General features: G+C 45.5%; 1 protein-coding gene across 33 annotated transcripts in view; it reads right to left on the minus strand.

Annotated features, from left to right (window-relative positions):
• RIMS1 (regulating synaptic membrane exocytosis 1) overlaps positions 1-18274 on the minus strand; it is a 540636-nt gene that overhangs the window by 246325 nt on the left and 276037 nt on the right. The window lies entirely within an intron of this gene.

Below are 18274 nucleotides of genomic sequence, written 5' to 3' on the forward strand. Positions count from 1 at the left end.
ACATTCTATGGGGACTGGCTACATTACATTCTATGGGGGCTGTGCTGCATTACATTCTATGGGGGCTGTGCTGCATTACATTCTATGGGGCTGTGCTGCATTACATTCTATGGGGGCTGGCTGCATTACATTCTATGGGGGCTGGCTGCATTACATTCTATGGGGACTGGCTACATTACATTCTATGGGGCTGTGCTGCATTACATTCTATGGGGGCTGTGCTGCATTACATTCTATGGGGCTGTGCTGCATTACATTCTATGGGGGCTGGCTGCATTACATTCTATGGGGGCTGGCTGCATTACATTCTAGGGCTGGCTGCATTACATTCTATGGGGCTGGCTGCATTACATTCTATGGGGCTGGCTGCATTACATTCTATGGGGACTGGCTACATTACATTCTATGGGGGCTGTGCTGCATTACATTCTATGGGGGCTGTGCTGCATTACATTCTATGGGGCTGTGCTGCATTACATTCTATGGGGGCTGGCTGCATTACATTCTATGGGGGCTGGCTGCATTACATTCTATGGGGACTGGCTACATTACATTCTATGGGGCTGTGCTGCATTACATTCTATGGGGGCTGTGCTGCATTACATTCTATGGGGCTGTGCTGCATTACATTCTATAACGGCTGGCTGCATTACATTCTATGGGGGCTGGCTGCATTACATTCTATGGGGCTGGCTGCATTACATTCTATGGGGCTGGCTGCATTACATTCCATGGGGACTGGCTACATTACATTCTATGGGGGCTGTGCTGCATTACATTCTATGGGGGCTGTGCTGCATTACATTCTATGGGGCTGTGCTGCATTACATTCTATGGGGGCTGGCTGCATTACATTCTATGGGGGCTGGCTGCATTACATTCTATGGGGACTGGCTACATTACATTCTATGGGGCTGTGCTGCATTGCATTCTATGGGGGCTGTGCTGCATTACATTCTATGGGGGCTGGCTGCATTACATTCTATGGGGCTGTGCTGCATTACATTCTATGGAGACTGGCTGCAGTACATTCTAAGCTGTAATGCTGGATACAGCTGTAATTATATGTTATATAGTCGTGTTACACTCCCCTCACTTCTTATAACCTACAAGTGTACAAAGATATTATACAGTCACCATGTGACAAGTGGGCCTGTGTGACTTCAAATCCAGTTCCAAGGAGAAATGCATGAGATTTTGTATGTGGATCGACCTATTGCCACCACTGTTCAATATTTTAAAACTATTTTTTCGTATAAAAATAAACGATAATCACCATATCCACAGTATGCTTATATAATATTGGTATATATAAACAGATTTTTTTACTAAAATCTGCTTCAAACAATATGTCATTTCATAATGATAAATTCCCTCTATACTTGCCGCATACACATAGATCTATATACAGAATACAAAATATAGATACCGTATAAAAAAATGTATATATAAAATGTATGACATCTTTATGCTTAGTTTATCCCAGTACCACATTTAATAAGTAAATACATATCACAATAACAGCATTAATATAGTTTACAGTAATTCCAAACTGGCTTCCAATCCCAATACCATAACTCTCAGTAGTGATTGCCATTATGAAGTCTTACTACGGGCTATGTTCCATTGGGATTAAATAAGATGTATCATTATACCAGTAAAGTGTTCTAGTTTTACTTAATTAACCTACAATAATGCTATTAAAGAGAACCAGTGAGATCTTCTGACTGTTCCCATCCGCTACTATCGCGGTATGGGAGCAGATTTCTTTAATTTGATAAGGTGTTTGATGTAACATACCAGAACTGCAGTCTTTAGAAAATGTAGATGTATACTCCTGCCAGTGGTGTAACTAGTTGATTGACCAGGTGCAAAATTTGTTCCTGTTCCCCATCACATGTTGGTCAGATGTATGGGCCTTGTAGCATTCTAAATCCAATACGTGTTGCCCCTTCACCCATTATTTAGTAATGTCCCTCATCCCATTGTAGTATATATGTCCCCTCATTCTGGGCCCCTTCCTGCTATATACAGTGGGAAAAATAAGTATTTGATACAAATAAAATAGGTGCCGGCAAGACCCCCCTTCCACACGGCCTCCACACGGCTCTGTAGCGGTTGCACCCTCTGCTACTGAGATCACTACACCTCTGACTCCAGCATTGCATCTGCAAATGAGGCCGGACTAGTCTAGCGGGGAGTTTCTTCTCCCAGACTAGTCCAGCCTTGGATCTTCTAATCACCCTACGTGGGTGTGTGACTGTTTGCATGAGCTGTTTAGGTAAGAACAGATACATGCTGTCAATCACACTAAAGAAGGCGTCATTAGAAGGTCCAAGGCAAGACTGGTCTGAGAAAAGAAAATCCCAGCTGGACAAGTCCTGCCCCATTTGCATATGAAACGCAGTGCTAGTACATTACATCAAGAACCTTATGATATAAAAGAAATCAGCATTTGGGGACAGTCAAGAGATTTAACAAGTTCCCTTTAATCAAAAATGCAATCTAGTAGTAGATTTTGTGAATAGCATCTGTTTCCAGAGAGAGACCATGATTTGGGGGCATCTATAATATGTTCTAACAAATGTTTTTTCGATCACCTGATTGGGCAGGCAAGGTTTAGCACATCCATGTTCCAAGGATATAAAGGCTATGTACACCTTCACACAAAAATGTCTTAAATTCCTGATTTGCACCCTAAATGCAATGTAATAGTCTTCATGACATTTTTTCTAATATTGTGCTGCTGCAGAGTGTTTGCAAGTTCTTTATAATATTTGAAATTGAGTTCTTTATAACTCTGTGACATCCAAAAATGTTCCAAATCCGTTTTTCTGACTGCTCCCATGCTCCTTTTTTGCAGTTACAGATCGTATCAGGGATACGGGTGGGTCCTAAACAGATCTCCACAGTGTGGAGAGAAGGAAAACCATCTAGAGTCTAAGGGTGAGCAGAGAACACAAAATTTAGATAAGGAGGAAAGCACACGAAAAAAATAAGTGCAGGATAGAAGCTGTGCTGATATACATGAGCTAATGAAGACAAAACCACCCGGGATACAAACGATTCAGTAGGAATAGGGCACTCCTGGACAAAGTCAGTGCTCGGATCGGGTCCCAACCCAAATGCAGAAATTAGAAAGAATCTGGCACTCAAATGGGAATTATGGTGAAATCAGATGAGAAATTTAATATATGGTCCTAAAAATGTGTACAAGACGTGACTTTTCGGTCTTACATCAACCTTTTTCATATATAAAAATACTGGAACACTGGATTTCAGATGCGCTGCTGATTCCAAGATCCAAATACAAATAGTTAAATTAAAGTGATTTATTGTTAACGCATTTCAAAGTCAGTAGCGACTCCTTCCGCAGGGCAGACACATTTGTTTTACATGTGGTTTTCCTGTGGAAGGAATCGTTACTGACTTTGAAAAGCACTGACGATAAACCACTTTCTTTCAACTATTTGTATTCGGATCTAAGGATCAGCAGCGCTCATCAGCATCTGGAATCCACTGTTCCTGTTTTTTATATATACGAATTGATCCTTGTGGATATTGTAGTGGCTGGTAGTTATGCCATATATTGGTTGTGTCACACACAACCACTCAATGTGAGCATATCTCTGTTATCTTTCTATCCCGTATACCTTGATAAGACCATATTGTACTTTGCACATTTTTGTATCAACCTTTTCCAAAATAAACATACACTTTAGAAGCAACATGAACAACAAAAATGTAAACTTAGAAAAAATTAAATAAAACAAAATGGTAAATAAGAATTACAAACTATAAGAAATTAAATTTACAAATTGTCTCTTCAGAGAGGAAGATGACTTGAACTCTAGTGCTACTTATTGGAAGTAGTGATCCTATAAGTCATTATCGACCCTTTAACCCCTTTCCGACATTGGCGTAATAATACACCCACGTCAGACTCCCTCCCTTTGATGTGGGCTCCGGCGGTGATCACACATCTTTCCAGGCACATGTCAGCTATTTTGAACAGCTGACATGTGCCTGGAACAGCCGTGGGTGGTATCGCGATCCTGACAATACAAAGATGACATCAACCCCACAAATATGAACCCCATTTGCCACCACTACAGGGCAAGTGGGAAGAGTCGGGCAAAGCACCAGAATTGGCGCATCTAATAAATGTGCATTTTCTGGGCAGCTGTGGGCTGCTGTTTTTAGCTTGGGAGGGGCCTATATCAATGGCCCCTTACCAGCCAGAGAATGCCAGCCCCCAGCTATGAGCTTTAGCAAGGCTGGTTATCAAAAATAATTTAAAAAAAGCGTGGGAACCCCTCTGTTCTTGATATTCAACCTTGCTGAAGCTGACAGCTGTGGGTTGCAGCCCCCAGCTGTGAGTTTTGCCTGGTTGGTTCAAAAAAATAGAGGGGAACCCACATCGGGTTTTTCATTCATTTAGTTATACTGCAGGCGGCGGCGGCTTAGGAATACCTCAATCATCCGCTCCTGCTGTCACTGTTATTAGCGGCAGCAGGTGTCGGATGATAGACTGCCCCCACCTGCTGTCATCGTTCTGACTTTAATATAAGTCTTAAGATTCTCTTCTGCTTGCGCTGATCGCCGGCAGATCAGGGGAGAATGATGAGAGCAGTCTTCAGCACTTGCAGCCAGGGAACAATGCTTACTGTAGATATTATTCCCCAGTGCCGATGCGTGTCACACGGATGTCATCAATGTGTGTTCTTCATGTGTGGGATGTTTTGCTACCTGTGCTGCTGGTAAAAAACGGACATGACAGTGTGTTTTGTCCACGGACCTTGGAAACACACTGACATGTGCACAGACCCATTCATTTTAATGAGTCTACGTGTGTCAGTGTCTCCTGTACGTGTGAAAACTGTCACCGCATGTACCGGAGACATGGTGTGTGAAACCGGCCTTAATGTACTGTAAGCCTATTAGAGCTTTGTTCTGGCTCACTTAGGCCTCCTTCACACATCCATATAACACCAGTACAGGAAGCACTGGTGCCATCAGTGTTTTGGATTAGTGTGCCATCAGTGTTTTGAATCAGTGTGCCATCAGTGTTTTGGATCAGTGTGCCATCAGTGTTCTGGATCCAAAATCCAGGAGCAGATTGCGATTCCATCTGCGGCTATTGCGGGTACATGTCAGCTGTTCAAAACAGCTGACATATCCCGGGAAAGATGTTGGCTCACCGCCGGAACCCACATCAAAGTGGAGGAGTCCTACATTGGCGTAAATCTACGCCTGATTTTGGAAAGGGGTTAACAAGTGTAAAGGTCCATGTTTCAAATATATTCCTATTTAAAAGTGTATGTATTATACATGTGTCTCAGGTTAGGCTAGTAAAGAGTAAACCAGATTTATTTGTACTGATTTTACTAAGGGCGGGGCACCGTTTTGCAGTTCGCCTCAGGCAGCAAAGAGGCTAAGTTCACCCCTAAAGGTACCTTCACACATAACGATATCGTTAACGATATCGTTGCTTTTGTGATGTAGCAACGATATCGTTAAGGAAATCGTTATCTGTGACAGCGACCAACGATCAGGCCCCTGCTGGGAGATCGTTGGTCGCTGAGGAAAGTCCAGAACTTTATTTCGTCGCTGGACTTCCCGCTGACATCACTGGATCGGCGTGTGTGACACCGATCCAGCGATGTCTTCACTGGTAACCAGGGTAAACATCGGGTTACTAAGCGCAGGGCCGCGCTTAGTAACCCGATGTTTACCCTGGTTACCAGCGTAAACATTAAAAAAACAAACACTACATACTTACCTTCAGCTGTCTGTCCCCGGCGCTGTGCTTCTCTGCACTCCTCCTGCATCCTGTGTCAGCGCCGGCCAGCCAGAAAGCAGAGCGATGACGTCACCGCTCTGCTTTCCGGCTGACCGGCGCTGACAGTGCAGAGGAAAGCAGAGCGCCGGAGGACAGACAGCTGAAGGTAAGTATGTAGTGTTTGTTTTTTTAACGTTTACGCTGGTAACCAGGGTAAACATCGGGTTACTAAGCACGGCCCTGCGCTTAGTAACCCGATGTTTACCATGGTTACCGGGGACCTCGGGATCGTTGGTCGCTGGAGAGCTGTCTGTGTGACAGCTCTCCAGCGACCAAACAGCGACGCTGCAGCGATCGACATCGTTGTCGGTATTGCTGCAGCGTCGCTTAAGTGTGACGGTACCTTAAGTTTATGGCAGCTTCTAGTCTCCCATGAAGATTAGTGAAGCATGCCAAAAGTAAAAAAAAAGTTTTTATAAAAATTAAAAAAATGAAATATGAAAGTTCAAATCACCCCCCTTGCGCCCCACTCAAAACAATAAAAAAGAAATCAAACATAGATATATTTGGTATCGCCGCGTTCAGAATCGCCCAATCAATAAAAAAAAGGATTAACCTGATCGCTAAATGGCATAGCGAGAAATAAAGTCAAATTACCCAAATTATAGTTTTTTTGGTCGCTGCGACATTGCATTAAAATGCAATAACGGGTGATCAAAAAATTGTATCTGCAACCAAAATAGTATTATTAAAAAGGTCAGCTCGGCACACAAAACATAAGTCCTCACTCAACCCAAGATCACATAAAATGATGATGCTACGGGTATCGGAAAACAGCGCAAACAAAGTTTGGAATTTTTTTTTCACCATTTACATAAAAAAGAACCCAGACATGTTTGGTGTCTATGAACTCATAATGACCTGGAGAATCATAATGGCAGGTTAGTTTTAGCATTTAGTGAACATAGTAAAAAGGCAAAAAAAAAACAACTGTGGCATTGCACTTCTTTTTGCAATTTCACTGCACTTGGAATTTTTCTCCCGTTTTTGAGTACCCAACATGGTAAAGTCAATGGTGTCATTCAAAAGTACAACTCATCCCGCAAAAAACAAGCACTCACATGGCCATTTTGAGCAAAAAATAAAAAAGTTATGGCTCTAGGATGAAGACGAACAAAAAACAAAAACGCAAAACCGAAAATACCTCCGGTCATGAAGGGGTTATCGAGCCTTGCAATATGACTTAGGATAAAAACCAAATCAGAACCCCAGTTTGCAGACACGGTGTTTCGGGGTGTTGCCGCTCGTCATTCCAAGTATGAGATCTGATTTGGCTACGTGGGAGGCTAGGACTGGGATGTAAGAGGTAAGGTTCTCCTTGTGGAGAGTGACAAGCCAGGTCAGGCATGCCACTATGAGGAGACTTAAATGCCTTATGCACCGATGAGGGGAAATGCACCGCAACACCATATCTGAAAATTAGGATTACAGTTTGGCTTCTATCCTAAGTTATATTGCAAGGCTCATTAAAGGGTTGATATTGACTTGTGTGATGGCTACTTTCAATAGCTGGCACTAGAGTTCAAGGCCTATTCCTCTCTGAAGAGACAATTTGCATATTTAATTTCCCATGGAAGCATGAAAGGTGTTTAATAGGGTTGAGCGAAACGGGTCGTTCATTTTCAAAAGTCGCCGACTTTTGGCAAAGTCGGGTTTCATGAAACCCGATCCGACCCCTGTGCGGGGTCGGCCATGCGGTACGCGACTTTCGCGCCAAAGTCGCGTTTCAATGACGCGAAAAGCGCCATTTCTCAGCCAATGAAGGTAAACGCAGAGTGTGGGCAGCGTGATGACATAGGTCCTGGTCCCCACCATCTTAGAGAAGGGAATTGCAGTGATTGGCTTGCTGTCCGCGGCGTCACAGGGGCTATAAAGGGGCGTTCCCGCCGACCGCCATGTTACTGCTGCTGATCTGAGCTTAGGGAGAGGTTGCTGCCGCTTCGTCAGAAGCAGGGATAGCGTTAGGCAGGGTCCATTAACCACCAAACTGCTTGTGCTGTAGCGATTTCCACTGCCCAACACCACCTTCGGTGTGCAGGGACAGTGGAAGCTACATTTTTTTTTTTTTCCTCAGCGCTGTAGCTCATTGGGCTGCCCTAGAAGGCTCCCTGATAGCTGCATTGCTGTGTGTACGCCGCTGTGCAAACCAACTGCTTTTTTCAAAGCACAAATCCTCTTGTTCCTTCCTTTCTGCACAGCTATCTTTTTGGTTTGTACACACTTTTTATTTAATTTGTGCATCAGTCCACTCCTTATTGCTGCCTGCCATACCTGGCTGAGATTACTGCAGGGAGATAGTAATTGAAGGACACTCCCTGTTTTTTTTTTTTTTTTTTTGTGGGAGATTAAGATTGGCATTTCTGCTAGAGTGCCATCCCTGTCTGTGTCATCTCTCACTCAGTGGGCCATAGAAAGCCTATTTATTTTTTTGCTTGATTTGGGTTCTAAAATATACCTGAAAAAATCACTACATCAATCAGTGGGAGAAAAATATTGGCCTCAGGGCTTGTGTGCCACTCCTTACTCCTGTGTATGCCATCTCTCACTCAGTGGGCCATAGAAAGCCTATTTATTTTTTTGCTTGATTTGGGTTCCAAAATCTACCTGAAAAAATCACAACATCAATCAGTGGGAGAAAAATATTGGCCTCAGGGCTTGTGTGCCACTCCTGACTCCTGTGTGTGCCATCTCTCACTCAGTGGGCCATAGAAAGCCTATTAATTTTTTTGCTTGATTTGGGTTCTAAATTCTACCTGAAAAAATCAATAAATCAATCAGTGGGAGATTAATATTTGCCTTTGGGCTTGTGTGCCAGTCCTAAGCGTGCCATCTCTCTCTCTCAGATAGTGGGCCATAGAAAGCCTATTTATTATTTTTTTTATTGGGTTTATAAATTTTACCTGGAAAAAAAAAAAAAGTGGGAGATTAATATTGGCCTCTGGGCTTGTGTGCCAGTCCTGAGCGTGCCATCTCTCTCACAAATAGTGGGCCATAGAAAGCCTATTTATTTTTTGGGTTGATTTGGGTTCTAAATTCTACCTGAAAAAATCAATAAATCAATCAGTGGGAGATAAATATTGGCCTCTGGGCTTGTGTGCCACTCCTGACTCCTGTGTGCGTCATCTCTCACTCAGTGGGCCCTAGAAAGCCTATTTTTTGTTTTATTTGTTTTCTAAATTCTCCCTGAAAAAATCATTTTATTTTATTTGGTTTCTAAATTCTTCCTGAAAAATTCATTTTTTTGTATTTTTTTTTTCTAAAGTCTCCCTGAAAAAAAAAAAAAAAATCAAATCAGTGGGAGATTAATATTGCCCTTTCTGCTTGTGTGCCAGTCTTGACTCCTGGGTGTGCCATCTCTCTCTCTCTCCAATTGTGGGCCATAGAAAGCCTATTAATTTTTTTGCTTGATTTGGGTTCCAAAATCTACCTGAAAAAATCACTAAATCAATCAGTGGGAGATAAATATTGGCCTCTGGGCTTGTGTGCCACTCCTGACTCCTGTGTGCGTCCTCTCTCACTCAGTGGGCGATAGAAAGCCTATTTTTTTTTTATTTGTTTTCTAAATTCTCCCTGAAACAATCATTTCATTTTATTTGGTTTATAAATTCTTCCTTAAAAAATCATTTTTTTTTATTATTTTTTTTTTTCTAAAGTCTCCCTTTTAAAAAAAAAAAAAACAAATCAGTGGGAGATTAATATTTACATTTGCGCTTCAGTGACAGTCCTGCGTGTGTGGCATCCTTCTCATTTGTTGCCACCAACAACAGAGTGTGTAACATTGTGCCTGATTTTCGTTGTGGTCTCACCCACCTGTAAAGGGGTAGCTAAATCATACTGAAGTTATAGCTCACCGCGTAAGTTGTGTGACAGCAACAAATACCGTTAGTTTGGTAACGTTTTTAAAACAATGAGGAAGTCTGGTGGAAGAGGTCGTGGCCGGGGGCGTTCATTGTCAGCTGGTAATGAGGTTAGTGGTAGTGGTGGAGCATCAGGTGGTCGTGGGAAAAAAAATATTGCACCTAAGTCGGGAGCGGTGGAGCCAGGTTCGTCGTCTGGCTACACAAGGCCTCGAACGCTCCCTTTTCTGGGAGTAGGAAAATCGCTTTTAAAGCCGGAGCAGCAAGAGCAAGTTTTGGCTTATCTTGCTGACTCAGCCTCTAGCTCTTTTGCCTCCTCTCGTGAAACTGGTAAAAGTAAAAGCAGCGCGTCGTTAGTGGATGTTCACGGTCAGGGACAAGTCGCTTCCTTGTCCTCTTCAGCAAAAACAACAACAGAGAAGAATGCAGCAGGCGACACAACGGGTTACTCCATGGAGCTCTTTACACATACCGTCCCTGGCTTAGAAAGTGAAGCAGTTAACAGTCCATGCCCATTACAAGTTGAATCTGACATGGAGTGCACTGATGCACAGCCACAGCCAGACTACTATGCTGGTCCTTTGACTCAGACCACAACATTGCCCTCGCAGGGTGCTGATCAAGAATCAGACCCTGATGAGACTATGTTGCCCCATCACGAACGCTATACCACCGACCGACACGGTGACACAGACGAAGTTGCACACGAGCTACAAGAAGAGGTAATAGATGACCCAGTTCTTGACCCCGATTGGCAGCCATTGGGGGAACAGGGTGCAGGCGGCAGCAGTTCTGAAGCGGAGGAGGAGGGGCCGCAGCAGGCATCAACATCGCAACAGGTTCCATCTGCCGGGCCCGTATCTTGCCCAAAACGCGTGGCAAAGTCAAAACCTGTTGGAGGACAGCGTGGCCATCCGGTTAAAGCTCAGTCTGCAATGCCTGAAAAGGTATCTGATGCTAGAAAGAGTGCAGTCTGGCATTTTTTTAAACAACATCCAATTGATCAGCGCAAAGTCATCTGTCAAAAATGTTCAACTACCTTAAGCAGAGGGCAGAATCTGAAAAGTCTCAATACAAGTTGCATGCATAGACATTTAACCACCATGCATTTGCAAGCTTGGACTAACTACCAAACGTCCCTTAAGGTTGTAGCACCCTCGGCCAATGAAGCTAGTCATCAACGCAACATCCCTTCCGGCAGTGTAGGGCCACCATTTTCTGCACCACCTGCAGTATCTGTGCAGGTTTCTTTGCCAGGCCAAAGCAGTCAGGGTCAGCGAATCACCAGTTTCGTAGTAGGAAACACTGCATCTAGGGCACCGGCGGCAACAATACCATCTCCCACCGTCTCTCAGTCTGCCATGTCCACCGGCACCCCCGCTAGTTCCACGATCTCCAGCTCTCCAGTCCAGCTCACCCTACATGAGACTATGGTTAGAAAAAGGAAGTACTTAGCCTCGCATCCGCGTACACAGGGTTTGAACGCCCACATAGCTAGACTAATCTCGTTAGAGATGATGCCCTACCGGTTAGTTGAAAGCGAAGCTTTCAAAGCCCTGATGGACTACGCTGTACCACGCTACGAGCTACCCAGTCGACACTTTTTTTCCAGAAAAGCCATCCCAGCCCTCCACCAGCATGTTAAAGAGCGCATCGTCCATGCACTCAGGCAATCTGTGAGCACAAAGGTGCACCTGACAACAGATGCATGGACCAGTAGGCATGGCCAGGGACGTTACGTGTCCATCACGGCACACTGGGTAAATGTGGTGGATGCAGGGTCCACAGGGGACAGCAAGTTTGGGACAGTTCTGCCTAGCCCACGGTCTAGGAAACAGTTGGCTGTAGCCGTTCGCACCCCCTCCTCCTCCTCCTCGTCCTCCTGCAGAAGCGAGACCTCGTCCACAGACCGCAGTCGCACAACCACTCCATCCGCAGCTGCCACTGTTGCACACCAGGTCTCCCATTATGGGGCAGCTACTGGCAAACGTCAGCAGGCTGTATTGGCTATGAAGTGTTTGGGCGACAACAGACACACCGCTGAAGTTCTGTCCGAGTTCTTGCAGAAAGAAACGCAGTCGTGGCTGGGCACTGTAGATCTTGAGGCAGGCAAGGTAGTGAGTGATAACGGAAGGAATTTCATGGCTGCCATCTCCCTTTCCCAACTGAAACACATTCCTTGCCTGGCTCACACCTTAAACCTGGTGGTGCAGTGCTTCCTGAAAAGTTATCCGGGGTTATCCGACCTGCTCCTCAAAGTGCGTAGACTTTGCTCACATATCCGCCGTTCGCCCGTACACTCCAGCCGTATGCAGACCTATCAGCGTTCTTTGAACCTTCCCCAGCATCGCCTAATCATAGACGTTGCAACAAGGTGGAACTCAACACTGCACATGCTTCAGAGACTGTGTGAACAGAGGCGGGCTGTTATGTTTTTGTGGGAGGATACACATACACGGGCAGGCAGTAGGATGGCAGACATGGAGTTGTCAGGTGTGCAGTGGTCGAAGATTCAAGACATGTGTCAAGTCCTTCAGTGTTTTGAGGAATGCACATGGCTGGTTAGTGCAGACAACGCCATAATAAGCATGAGCATCCCCCTAATGCGTCTGCTGATGCAAAGTTTGACGCACATAAAGGATCAGGCGTCTGCAGCTGAGGAAGAGGAAAGCCTTGATGACAGTCAGCCATTGTCTGGCCAGGGCAGTGTACAGGACGAGGTAGCGGGCGAACAGGAGGAGAAGGACGAGGAGGATGATGGGGATGATTATATTTTTAATGAGGAAGCTTTTCCGGGGCCAGTGGAAATTGTTGGCGCGGCAAGGCCGGGTTCTGGTTTTTGGAGGGACACAAGTGACGTGGATTTGCCTGAAACTGCCCCTCAACCAAGCACAACCACAGATTTGAGAACTGGAACTTTGGGCCACATGGCGGATTATGCCTTACGTATCCTCAAAAGGGACACACGCATAACAAAAATGATGAACGATGACGATTACTGGTTGGCCTGCCTCCTTGATCCTCGCTATAAAGGCAAATTGCAAAATATAATGCCACATGAGAACTTGGAACTAATATTAGCAACCAAACAATCAACTCTTATTGACCGTTTGCTTCTGGCATTCCCTGCACACAGCGCCCGTGATCGTTCTAACACGAGCTGCAGGGGCCAGCAGACCAGAGGTGTTAGAGGGGCAGAAATCAGAAGTGGCATTGGCCAGAGGGGTTTTCTGACCAGGTTGTGGAGTGATTTTGCTATGACCGCAGACAGGACAGGTACTGCAGCATCAATTCAAAGTGACAGGAGACAACATTTGTCCAGTATGGTTACTAACTATTTTTCATCCCTTATCGACGTTCTCCCTCAACCGTCATTCCCATTTGATTACTGGGCATCAAAATTAGACACCTGGCCAGAATTGGCAGAATATGCATTGCAGGAGCTTGCTTGCCCGGCAGCTAGTGTCCTATCAGAAAGAGTATTCAGTGCTGCAGGTTCAATACTAACAGAAAAAAGGACTCATCTGGCTACCCAAAATGTAGATGATCTAACCTTCATTAAAATGAACCACAACTAGATTTCGAAATCTTTTGCCCCACCTTGCCCGGCTGACACCTAGCTTTCCTATGTAAAGGTCTTGCCTGTGGACTATTCTGAACGACTTTTCCAATCTCGTAATTTGCAGCACCTGATTGTCCAGCATCCGACATGTTAACACCTCCCTAAATGGCCAAAGTCCCCACACGGGGCCGTGGTATCGCCACTTGGCGCCAGCACCCGTGAGAGTACTGTTTGTCTGAAGAGGTGGGTGTGCCCGCTTTTGGTCGACGGCACTGCCACTAGGTCCCTCATAGTACAATAAAGTGTCTGGCGGTGGTGGTGCGCACCCAACGTCAGACACACCGTTGTAATATGAGGGGCCCTGGGCCTGTACCGCCGGCCACAAGACAGTCCCCCCCCCCCAGGTCAAACAGTGCTCTACGACTTGCAAAATTTTCTCTCACAGCTCCACCAATGTTTAGTCTATGCGCTGACATCCTTCAATGCCTGGCACTGTCAATACCATTGTATTGACATTTTTCTTATGTTAGGCCTTCGAAGCCTGTCTGCGGTCACTCCTTCCACTAGGCATCCACTGACCTGTCTACTGCTGCTCGTGTTCCCCTGGAACCAATTTTAAATTGCCTACAGCCAGCCCAATTTATTATGTTAGGGCTTCGAAGCCTGTCTGCGGTCCCTCCTTCCACTAGGCCTCCACTGACCTGTCTACTGCTGCCCGTGTTCCCCTGGAACCAATTTTAAATTGCCTACAGCCAGCCCAATTTATTATGTTAGGGCTTCGAAGCCTGTCTGCGGTCCCTCCGTCCACTAGGCCTCCACTGACCTGTCTACTGCTGCCCGTGTTCCCCTGGAACCAATTTTAAATTGCCTACAGCCAGCCCAATTTATTATGTTAGGGCTTCGAAGCCTGTCTGCGGTCCCTCCTTCCACTAGGCCTCCACTGACCTGTCTACTGCCGCCCGTGTTCCCCTGGAACCAATTTTAAATTGCCTACAGCCAGCCCAATTTATTATGTTAGGGCTTCGAAGCCTGTCTGCGGTCCCTCCTTCCACTAGGCCTCCACTGACCTGTCTACTGCTGTCCGTGTTCCCCTGGAACCAATTGTAAATTGCCTACATCCCAATTTTTGTTATGTTAGGCCTTCGAAGCCTGTCTGCGGCCCGTTCTTTCCACTACTACTACACTGACCAGGCCACTGCTGCCCGTGTTCCCCTGGAACCAATTTTAAATTGCCTACAGCCAGCCCAATTTATTATGTTAGGCCTTCAAAGCCTGTCTGCGGTCCCTCCTTCCACTAGGCCTCCACTGACCTGTCTACTGCTGCCCGTGTACCCCTTGAACCAACATCAGAAAATATAAAAATAAGTATTTTGCTTATAAAAAAGAAAATACTGGAGAGATATCAAATGCAGACATTTTAACATTAAAAACAAACACATACAACAAAAATCTGGTACAGTACTAAAAATGGCCACCAGCTACAATAACTTTCTCCTGCAAGTAGTTAACTGAAAGTTTTTTTCAATTTAAAACACAGATATGGCATCCACCGAGTGTTGTCCTGTCGCGTCTTCTTTATATTATTGCCAAGAAGATGCAAAACAATGAAAATAATAAAATCATTATTTACCAAAAAAATAGAGTAAGTCAAAACCACATTGCAAATAAACATTCATTACAAATAAAGAAGCAGGGCGCGTCCGAGGGTGAGTTTATACCTAATAAGAATATAATCACCCTCGGACGCGCCCTGCTTCTTTCCGACAGCCTTCCTTCCTAAGAATCAGCCCTTCCGTGGTGTAGAGAGAGGGTGTGTTACACTCCAAGGTGTTCCCCAGGTTGCCTTTCCTGAGCTTCGATCTTCATGCTCTCGTTTAGTAGTTGTCGGAAAGTAGGCTGCATTAGGCCTACAAATTGGGTATGGGGTGGAGAGAGATGGTGTGTTACACTCCAAGGTGTTCCCCAGGTTTCCTTGCCATTGCTTCGGTCTTCCGACTCTCGTTTAGTAGTTGTAGAAAACTACACTTCATTAGGCCTACAAAATGGGTATCGGGTGGAGAGAGATGGTGTGTTACACTCCAAGGTGTTCCCCAGGTTTCCTTGCCATTGCTTCGGTCTTCCGACTCTCGTTTAGTAGTTGTAGAAAACTACACTGCATTAGGCCTACAAAATGGGTATCGGGTGGAGAGAGATGGTGTGTTACACTCCAAGGTGTTCCCCAGGTTTCCTTGCCATTGCTTCGGTCTTCCGACTCTCGTTTAGTAGTTGTAGAAAACTACACTGCATTAGGCCTACAAAATGGGTATCGGGTGGAGAGAGATGGTGTGTTACACTCCAAGGTGTTCCCCAGGTTTCCTTGCCATTGCTTCGGTCTTCAGACTCCCGTTTAGTAGTTGTAGAAAACTACACTGCATTAGGCCTACAAAATGGGTATCGGGTGGAGAGAGATGGTGTGTTACACTCCAAGGTGTTCCCCAGGTTTCCTTGCCATTGCTTCGGTCTTCCGACTCTCGTTTAGTAGTTGTAGAAAACTACACTGCATTAGGCCTACAAAATGGGTATCGGGTGGAGAGAGATGGTGTGTTACACTCCAAGGTGTTCCCCAGGTTTCCTTGCCATTGCTTCGGTCTTCCGACTCTCGTTTAGTAGTTGTAGAAAACTACACTGCATTAGGCCTACAAAATGGGTATGGGGTGGAGAGAGATGGCGTGTTCCACTGCAAGATGTTCTCCAGGTTGCCATTCCTGAGCTTCTATCTTCAGGCTCTGGTTAAATTGTGGTTAAATGGAACAACTGCATTTGGCGTACTAGTTGGTTTGGGGCCTACTAACAGTGTCTGCCGCTCCTTGCTGTTCTCCTGGTTTCCTGTCCTGAAATTCCGTTTTCAGGCGCTCGTTAAGTAGTTGTTAATGTTAGACTGCATTTGGCCTACTAGTTGGGTTGGGGCCTACTATCGGTGTCTGCCACTCTGTTATGTTTGCTAATGACAGGTGTTATGAAGGCAATCCAGAAACACAGTGGGCTTAGCGATCAGAGCGCACACAGTGATCTGACAAATACCCAAAAATACAAGAACGAGCTCTGAGACGTGGAAACTCTGTAGACTGCACACCTGATCCTATCCTAAACACAACTAAAAGCGGCTGTGGATTGCGCCTAACAACTACCTAGGCAACTCGGCACAGCCTAAGAAACTAGCTAGCCTGAAGATAGAAAAAAAAGGCCTGACTTGCCCCAGAGAAATTCCCCTAAGGAAAAGGCAGCCCCCCACATATAATGACTGTGAGTAAGATGAAAAGACAAAAACGTAGGGATGAAATAGATTCAGCAAAGTGGGGCCCGATATTCTAGGACAGAGCGAGGACAGTAAAGCGAACTTTGCAGTCTACAAAAAACCCTAAAGCAAAACCACGCAAAGGGGGCAAAAAAAACCCACCGTGCCGAACTAACGGCACGGCGGTACACCCTTTGCGTCTCAGAGCTTCCAGCAAAACAAAAGACAAGCTGGACAGAAAAAAAGCAACAAAAAAGCAAAAAGCACTTAGCTATACAGAGCAGCAGGTCACAGGAACAATCAGGAGAAGCTCAGATCCAACACTGAAACATTGACAAGGAGCAAGGATAGCAGCATCAGGCGGAGTTAAGTAATGAAGCAGTTAACGAGCTCACCAGAACACCTGAGGGAGGAAGCTCAGAAGCTGCAGTACCACTTGTGACCACAGGAATGAATTCAGCCACAGAATTCACAACAGTACCCCCCCCTTGAGGAGGGGTCACCGAACCCTCACCAGAGCCCCCAGGCCGACCAGGATGAGCCGCATGAAAGGCACGAACAAGATCGGAAGCATGAACATCAGAGGCAAAAACCCAGGAATTATCTTCCTGAGCATAACCCTTCCATTTAACCAGATACTGGAGTTTCCGTCTAGAAACACGAGAATCCAAAATCTTCTCCACAATATACTCCAATTCCCCCTCCACCAAAACCGGGGCAGGAGGCTCAACAGATGGAACCATAGGTGCCACGTATCTCCGCAATAATGGAATACATTATGTATGGAAAAGGAGTCTGGGAGGGTCAAACGAAAAGACACAGGATTGAGAACCTCAGAAATCCTATACGGACCAATAAAACGAGGTTTAAATTTAGGAGAGGAAACCTTCATAGGAATATGACGAGAAGATAACCAAACCAGATCCCCAACACGAAGTCGGGGACCCACACGGCGTCTGCGATTAGCGAAAAGTTGAGCTTTCTCCTGGGACAAGATCAAATTGTCCACTACCTGAGTCCTGATCTGCTGCAACCTATCCACCACAGAATCCACACCAGGACAGTCCGAAGACTCAACCTGTCCTGAAGAGAAACGAGGATGGAACCCAGAATTGCAAAAAAATGGAGAAACCAAGGTAGCCGAGCTGGCCCGATTATTAAGGGCGAACTCAGCCAACGGCAAAAAGGACACCCAATCATCCTGGTCTGCAGAAACAAAACATCTCAGATATGTTTCCAAGGTCTGATTGGTTCGTTCGGTCTGGCCATTAGTCTGAGGATGGAAAGCCGAGGAAAAGGATAGGTCAATGCCCATCCTACCACAAAAGGCTCGCCAAAACCTTGAAACAAACTGGGAACCTCTGTCAGAAACAATATTCTCAGGAATGCCATGCAACCGAACCACATGCTGAAAGAACAAAGGTACCAAATCAGAGGAGGAAGGCAATTTAGCCAAGGGCACCAGATGGACCATTTTAGAAAAGCGATCACAGACCACCCAAATGACTGACATCTTTTGAGAAACGGGAAGGTCAGAAATGAAATCCATCGAAATATGTGTCCAAGGCCTCTTTGGGACCGGCAAGGGCAAAAGCAACCCACTGGCACGAGAACAGCAGGGCTTAGCCCTAGCACAAATCCCACAGGACTGCACAAAAGTACGTACATCCCGTGACAGAGATGGCCACCAGAACGATCTAGCCACTAACTCTCTGGTACCAAAGATTCCAGGATGACAA

Source organism: Ranitomeya imitator, chromosome 5, assembly GCF_032444005.1.
Source record: "Ranitomeya imitator isolate aRanImi1 chromosome 5, aRanImi1.pri, whole genome shotgun sequence".
In the NCBI taxonomy this organism is placed as follows: Eukaryota; Metazoa; Chordata; class Amphibia; order Anura; family Dendrobatidae; genus Ranitomeya; species Ranitomeya imitator.